We start from the raw sequence: 8290 nt of genomic DNA, 5'->3' as shown, positions 1-8290 counted from the left end.
CCCCCTTTCTTTCTGCTCGGCCGTCGCCCGCAGTATGAATAGTTTCTTGTTTTTGTTTGGTTTTCCTAATCTATTCATTACTTGTAATTGCTCGGATTGTATGCAAATGGATTCCATGCGATGGGAAGCTTGTGACCTGGCCCCTGGACATTATTCATGGTAGATGAGTGCTTCAAATCACACGGCGTGTGTGTGTGTGTGCGCAGGAGGGGGAGAGGCAGGACCTACACAGGGACCCAGAGATCTCACACAGGGAGATATAACCCATATAACAAGCATTATATCGGTACCCAACTTATCTCTGGAGCTGAGCACCACCAGGAGTGGAGGAAAAATAAAGGCTCTTACTCATCCATCCAGCTCTGGAGAAGAGAACCCTCCAAAAGAACAGCCTTTCCTTAAACATCTGCATCAACAAATATCTTTTTCTTTGGGTTTTTTCTTTTTTTTTTTGGTGTGTGTGTCTGAACACTCACGAGTAGGGATGGGAAAAATGAGAGAAGAATGCAAGTTGACAAAACCAGCTGTTCTTAAATTAATGTTTGCAAATACTGGGGCCAGTTCTTCAGCTGATTGGTCATCAGAAGATGTTGCTACTTCCTACTATTTAAAGATTTGGGCCTCTGTTTTGCAATGGATTCACCCAGCTCTACTCGCTGCAGAATCATGACAAAGATCTAGTTATTTTTAACCTTCACAGAGTCCCTCCTTTGAGCAACTTTGTATCTCTCAAGGTCAAAAATCCCATTTCCATGTCCCATTTCAGCTTGGATCAGCAGGATCCTCTTGTTTTCACTGCAGGCAGCTGCTCCCTCCCAACGCTTGGCCAAAGGACTCACCCTACGTGGAAAAAGCAGCGAAGCACCTGCAGGTGTTGTCACTCGACCTGATGAGAACTCACTTGCTGGGGTGGCTGACGAGGAGAAATGACGCTGCCGTTTCCTGAAAAAAAAGGTTTTTTGGCATTTCAGATCCAGCTAGGAACTCACTGAAAAAAAAAAAATAAAAAAAAAAGGATAAAATCCAACCAACAGCAAACCCTATAAAAACCACTGAAGAGTTAGGCTATGACTTAAGTTGGTAAAATGCCAGAGTCCAAATTTGGGTGGGGAGAGCTGCCCCTGTTTTTGACTTGGGGAAGTTCACAAGCAATTAAATAACTATTAGTGCCGCTTTTCTTTATTATTTTTTTTTAATTTTTTTTTCCCTCTCTCCCGTTTGCCCTGGAGGTAGGACTCTCCCTCGGTGGGTTCCCCAAGGCTGTGCCCACACGGAGCTGGAGGAGCTCGGGGTGGCCGGGCTGAGGGGTGAGAGCAGCAGCTCCCTCTCTGCTGTTCCCAGCTCCAGCTCTGACTCACTGAACCATCACGGCTCAGGAACAAGCTTTTAAAAAACAGAAATTACAGGCTGTGGTGGCGGGTGCTTCTGGGCCGTCACTGAGAGGAGGCTCTGCTCCTTTCACTGAAGGCCACGGCGTGCTGGCACCACGTCAACAGGCTGGGAGCTCCGAGAAGCTTTGTGAGCCAGGGAGCAGATCAGCAGCTCCACTGGTCATCACAACGAAGGCAACGAAGCTGGTGAGGGATCTGGAGAGTAAGTCTGATGAGGAGAGGCTGAGGGAGCTGGGGTTGTTCAGTCTGGGGAAGAGGAGACTGAGGGGAGACCTTATTGCTCTCTCCAACTCCCTGAAAGGAGGGTGTAGAGAGGTGGGGGTCGGTCTCTTTTCTCAAGTCACAGGCGACAGGACGAGAGGAAATGGCCTCAAGTTACACCAGGCTGGATATTAGGTTCAGGTTCAGGCTGGATATTAGGAAAAATTTTTTCACTGAAAGGGTCATCAGCCATTGGAATGGGCTGCCCAGGGAGGTGGTTGAGGCACCATCCCTGGAGGTGTTCAAAAGACGGGTTGATGTAGTGCTGGGAGGTCTGGTTTAGTGATGATGCTCCTTGTTTGTTGTGTGGGTGTCTATTTTTGTCAGTTAGGTTGACGGTTGGACAAGATGATCTTTAAGGTCCCTTCCAACCTAGAAGATTCTGTGATTCTGTGAACTCCCTGAAAGGAGGGTGCAGAGAGGTGGGGGTCAGTCTCTTCTCCCAAGTTACAGATGATAGGACAAGGGGTAATGGGTTCAAGTTGTGCCAGGGTGGGTTTAGACTGGACATTAGGAAACAATTCTCCACAGAGAGAGTGGTCGGGCATTGGAACAGGCTGCCCAGGGAGGGGGTTGAGTCCCCATCCCTGGCTGTGTTTAAGAACCGTTTAGATGTGGTGTTGGGGGATATGGTGTAGGGGAGAACTTTAGAGTAGGGTGGATGGTTGGACTCGATGATCCCGAGGGTCTCTTCCAGCCTAGATAATTCTGTGATTCTGTGATCTACACTAACTACAGCAGACAGGGCAGGTCACAGAGAGTCTTGGCTTGTTACCCTCAAAAGTCATGAGATAAATTAACATCTACTGGTCTGTACCAGTAGAAAAGAGCCGATACCTCCTGGAGATGGAGAGGGCTTATGCCTCTCAGAGGTAGTGGTCCAGAGCAGAGAGATGAACTGGTGTTCAGCACTCCATCATGGTGTAGGTGCAGGAGCTGGGGAGGGGGGAAAAGCTGCCTCTAGAGCTGCCTCTGCTATTTTGGGGATCATGGAACTCAAATTGGAGCTTGCTCACAGCTCTGCAAGGGCTGTCCCTGATGTGCTGCCACCTTAATCTCTCTTACACATGTCTCTGGCTGTAACTTTCAGTGCTGATTCCTCCAGAGGAGAGTCATTTTTGTTCATTTTTTGGTCTCTGCTTTATCTATGCAGGACTAGCACCTTGCTATCAGCTTGGAAAAACGCATGGCCCCCTCCCAAAGAATTCAACCCTCGTGAGTAGGAGGCAGTAAATGAAAGCAGTGGCCTCATGGAGAGGAAGGGGGAAAAGTTGTGCAAAATAAAAAACAGGTAGAAGAGCTCAAGGGTTCCCTCTGAGCTCCTTGTACCGGGAACTAGTGCAAGAGGCAGCAGTTGAGCACAGGGCCAGTCCTGTTCAGCAGAAGCCAGGTGAGATGAAGGTGAGCTTGATGCCAAGTGTGATGATTCCTTGCTGCAGAGGGAGGAACTAGAGCCGTGTTTACCCCCAGCCAGAACCCACGAGTGCTTTCCACAGAAGGGCAGAGGGTCTGGCTGGAATTTGAAGAGATTGTTGCAATAAAGATACATCCTGCCAACTGGAGCCTTTATCCAGTTGCCAAGTGCTTGTAAATATTGTGCGTAAATATTGTTATCGCCGCTTTATTAAAGGGAAAATGAGATGAGACGTGTGAAGGGTGAAATATTAGAGCAGCACCTAACTTTTATAGTGCCTCCGTTAAAGGGAAGCTTTTCAGGCCTGCTGGTCATATGTGCTAGGAACTTAAGTGAAGCATAAATGAATTTGGTGTAGCAGAATATCAGTTCACAGAATGACATGGGGTTGGAAGGGACCTCTGGAGATCATCTCCTCCAACCCCCTGCCAGAGCAGGGCCACCCAGAGCAGGTCCCACAGGAATGTGTCCAGGCGGGGCTTGAATGTCTCCAGAGAAGGAGACTCCACCACCTCTCTGGGCAGCCTCTGCCAGGGCTCTGCCACCCTCACAGGAAAGAAGTTCCTCCTCATGTTTAGGTGGAACTTCTTATATTCAAGTTTGTGCCCATTTCCTCTTGTCCTGTCCCTGGGCACCACTGAAAAAAGAAAAATACAGCCACACACCAGTGGAACTTCCACTCCTCCCTGCTCAGGTCCTCCTTCCTTCCACTTTACACATCTCACCTCTGCCAGACAATGACTCTGCACAACTGAGCAAGATGGGAGCTGGGAAGGATTAGACATTTTCTGAGCTGCCTTAGGTGTTCCTGTAACTCATCCACCAACCAACCAAGGGTTTCAGAGCACGTTGTACATTTTCCTGCTGCAGGGCTCCACGCTGACAGCTACTGAGGATCCTACACAGAAGCAGCACTTTAGCAAGGGCCCAGTGGGATCTTTTGTGGGATCAACAACTCTGAAAACATAGTCCCTAAACATGGTAGTAAGAGCCTGATGTTTTTTATACTAATGCTTTCAGTAGACCCAGGCCTGGGCTTATAAAAGGACCCGATCATTTTGCTGAAGTAGAACTAGAAGGCTCAGAACACAGGATTGAGCCATCATGGGAATCTGCAAATTAGATTAATTTATCAAAAGGGGGAAAGAGAGAGTCAACTGCCATCTCAGCTGCGTGTGCCTGATTAGATCATAGCACAGATTTGCCCTGGTTTTATCTAAGTCTCATGTACCCGGCCAAGTGGAGCTCGTGGTATCTGCTAGAATATTGACAGCACCACAATCAGGCACCATCACACGTGGCAAATAAAGCAAAGGAGCCAGAGAGCAGGAGACATCTCAGCTTCACCCCGGGCACAGGGCACGCTGTGACAGCTCAGACCCTCCTGCTGCAGCTACACAGAGGGAACACACAACCCCCATCTCCTCTACGGACCTTCATCACGCTGCAGAGAGTGATTTTGTGGATGCTGTGATTTACCCGGGAAGCCACAACGGCCCCGGATTGGCCAAAGGTAGCTCTAAGCCCATTTTGTGCTTAATTACCAAAAACTGTGAGGGCTGAACTCGCCTGCAGCCTGGCTGCTGACTCACACCACAAACCTTTCTGTAAACTGAGAGAATGAACCCGGCCTCAGCACCCCACCCAGGGAGGTTTGAGGGACTATTTACACAGCACTCAGATACCGAGGTGAAAAAGCGTTAGAGAAACACAAAGTAGAAACATACTTTTGGGGTGATTATTGCTGCTGCCTCGAGAACAAAGGTGGGAATTCATGCTGGATACTTGGGGCTTTTAGATGGATCTTTCCTGACAAGCCGACAGCCCCAGACCTCTCCTGCCAGTTTGGGAGCGATGCTGCCAGAAGCTGGACTTTGGATAATTGTGTCTAATGCACCTTTAAAGAGAAAAAGCCACTAGAACAAACAAAAGCAGCGCCCGGCTGCACGGGCTGTTTATACTGGAGGTAGCCAGAGCAGGCGGCTGCACTTTAGGGCTTATCTTCGCTCTCTTTCTAAACAGGAAATGTATTTTTGTCTCAAGCATTTCAGGAGAAGCCACCAGGCTAAAGCGCTCAGAACGGGGGGTGCCAAAAAATGAGCATTTCAACTCCCTCAAGAGACCCGAGACGTGGTGGGTGGGTGCCCAGAAGAGCAGAAGCATCGCTGCCAAACCACCACGAGAGGAACCTTCAAGGCTGGGGAGCTCGGTGGGGCTGGGGGGGCAGCTCTGCTCCTCACCAGGGCTCCCCCAGCACATCAGCTCCAGGGAAATCAAGGGATGTAAGTGGGGCTACCAGATCAGCTCTTGGGCATGCAAACCTGCCACAGCCAGCATCACCGAGGAGGGAGAATCTGGGCAGGGAAATAACAGAAATAGCTTTTTCCAGTGCCTTGGCAGAGGTGTTACCCCTGGCTGGGGCAGGGCCAGGCTCGGAGGTGCCCACCCCTGAGGGTTGAAGGGACCAGCACACGCTCCTGCTTCCCATCCAACAGCAAACCAAAACTGTGACATCCACCAGGTTCTCCTCACTCAGCACCATCATCCCCAGCTGACGGTGCAGAAGCTGGTTTTCTCTCTGTCAGACTGCGGGGAGACACCGAATCAGCGCCACACTGCCTTTGTGGGACTTTTAGCTCCTTTAGTTTTGCCTTAAGTTTCATGATATTTAGCCTTAAAGCACTTGGAGTCATGGATTCAGCAAGGTGGGGGGTTGTTTTTGTTGTCTTCTTTTTCTTTTAAACAAAGATCTATTTCCACATCTTTTGGTTGTAGAGAAAAGCTTGGAAACACGATTGGCCAAAACTAGAAGGCAATTTTTTTTTTAATAGGGAATATCAAGACTTAAACAATCTGATGATTTTTGCGACTCCAAAGCCTGTCTCCTATGGGAAGGGCTGCATTTGGTGAGAGATTTATTTTCTGGTTTGGTAGGGAGATGGGGTCACTCTTACTGGAATCCACCACTTACTGGATGCCAAGGCCTTTGCAGCCGAGCAAACAAACTCCCTCCCTCCTCAAAATCCTTATTGATGCTGGAAGAGCTCCCACTGTTTGCTGCTCAGCATCAAGGATACCGTCCCTGCAGGCGCTGCAGAAGGAAAGAAGCTGTCCATGAAACTGTGTGCATACGAGTGTTGCTAAACCGGGTTTGAAATCCAGGCATATCTGCTGTATTTACAGAGTGCAGGACAAACATTTTAGCATTCCCCCTGCTGTTCCTTGGGCTGCATTCTTAACCTCTGCCGCTTCCAGCCACCCTCCTCTCCCCACACGCAGCATCACGTGCCCCGGTGCCTCCCCTGCCTTTCGGGATGCAGAGTTTCCAAACTGTGCCACCACCCGCCCAGCGAGCTGTGGTTGGGCTCTCCCTGCCAGGAGGACACTGCAGAACCTGGCAGGGAGGGATGTCCTTGCTACGAACGTACAAGGAGAAACAGCCAACCACAACAGCAGCACAAAATCCAAACAACTTCACCACGGGGAAGTCGGAGAGGAGCTGAACAAGGGCTTTGCTGAGTTCTCTTCCCCTGCTGTTGCTTTGCATTTATTTTTTATTTTTTTTGCTGTCACCTCTGGTGTGCAGGTAAGTCCAAGTGTCCCCTGTGTAAAAAAGGAAGCACAGCTCTGGTTGTGTCCCTGCCTGGCAGCAGCCATGGGCTCCAAGGGTCCAAGCCCAGCTCTCTGAACCCCTGCCTACTGTGAACTTCAACCCTTCGCATTGCCCAACTGTGTCCCCCCAACTCTTTAACCCTCTGCACCCCAAGGACAACGAGGCACCACTTGCAAAGAACACTGTAAAGATAAGGATCGCTCTATGCCACCTTATTCTACAGCCGATGGGTGTCTCTGACACCAGCCTTCCTCTCCTGCCCCAACACATCGCTCCTCACCCAGCTCAGTCCTACAAACCAGGCAGGGAAGAATCTCCTGCCCAGGGCCTTCAGGAGCAGCCCAGCAGATGCCAGGCTGGGAAGGATCCCACTGTCCTCTGTAGCTCAAGCATTTCTCAGCAGAGCATTAGGTAAATGTTCACATCCTGCCCATTCCCTTCCCACTCTTACCCCAAGGGGGTAAATTTTATTTCGCTCCAGCCCAAAGTCACGTTGCCACGGGGCAAAGCAGACAACCCTGGTGTCCCTTTACCATTTCCAGCTCAAGGGGATAAGACTTGAGGGTCATCCTTGTGAAATAACCCATTTTGATTCAAATCATGTTTGGTACCTGCAACTTCAAGCTACTCTCTGCCTTGCCCCCCCCTTTTAGTTCTGCTAAGCTAGAGACAAAGCAATGGATTTCTTTCTGGTTGGGGTGCCAAGGAAACTGTCAGCTCCCATTCAGTCTCCGAGCCGTTCCCTGCAACACATTTGCTCAGCCACTTGCAAATGATGCTCCCCATGAGCCATCCAGTCGATTTCCCAGGACAGCCTCAGCGCCGAGCGCTGGCCCAGGGACCCCGGGATGGGAGGTGGGAAACAGAGGAAACCAGGGCCCCTGGTATGCAAGAGGCTGATGACCTTGACTGAACAATAACTTACTAAATACAAGTCCTTCTCGAACAAGGACAACGAGATGAAAAAGCAGGTCTTGCTGTTTGTTCCACTTGGGGGCCATCTCATTTCTGTAACGCAATTCTACTTATTTGCAAAGGGATGTAAAAAAGTGCCAGTTCCTTGAATAAAGCAGAGCTTAAACAATGAGAAACGGCTTCTTTGATTATAAACCCAAACCCCTTCTCCAGGCAGTACCACAGCACTCAGCTCACACCAGAGGTGCCCTAGGACCCGTTCTGATGGTGCCCTTGGCTTTTCTTTCCCACTTAGATGTTTTTTTCTTCCCATCCCCGATTCTCTCACATGCCCACAACTCCTCCAGCCGCCATCCTCACTGAGCCCTGCTGCTCACACGACACTTCTCACCTTTGCCAGTGAGTTTTGAGCACAACTTGGAGTCAATTCTTTCAGAGTTTGGCCTCATCATGGGGTTGCACACTGCTGCAGGTGGCCTAACGGAAACCAAAAGGTGGTCCTGAGCACAGGAGGAGACAGGACAGATGAGATTAAAACAAACAAGAAGGGAGAAACTCACTTTGAATGAAAAGCCACCCTAAAGAAAAGCCGAACCATCATCAGTTTCTAAAGGGAAAGCCCTCAAACCTCTGATTTCCAGCCTCCTGAAGCCTTGTAAAACCTCCAGGTGGGATAAACCCTCCTTGTAAAACCTG

The sequence above is a fragment of the Calidris pugnax genome, unplaced genomic scaffold (genome assembly GCF_001431845.1).
Source record: "Calidris pugnax isolate Ruff unplaced genomic scaffold, ASM143184v1 scaffold215, whole genome shotgun sequence".
NCBI lineage: Eukaryota > Metazoa > Chordata > Aves > Charadriiformes > Scolopacidae > Calidris > Calidris pugnax.
The sequence above is the reverse complement of the archived record's forward strand: the minus strand, read 5'-3'. Positions refer to the sequence as shown.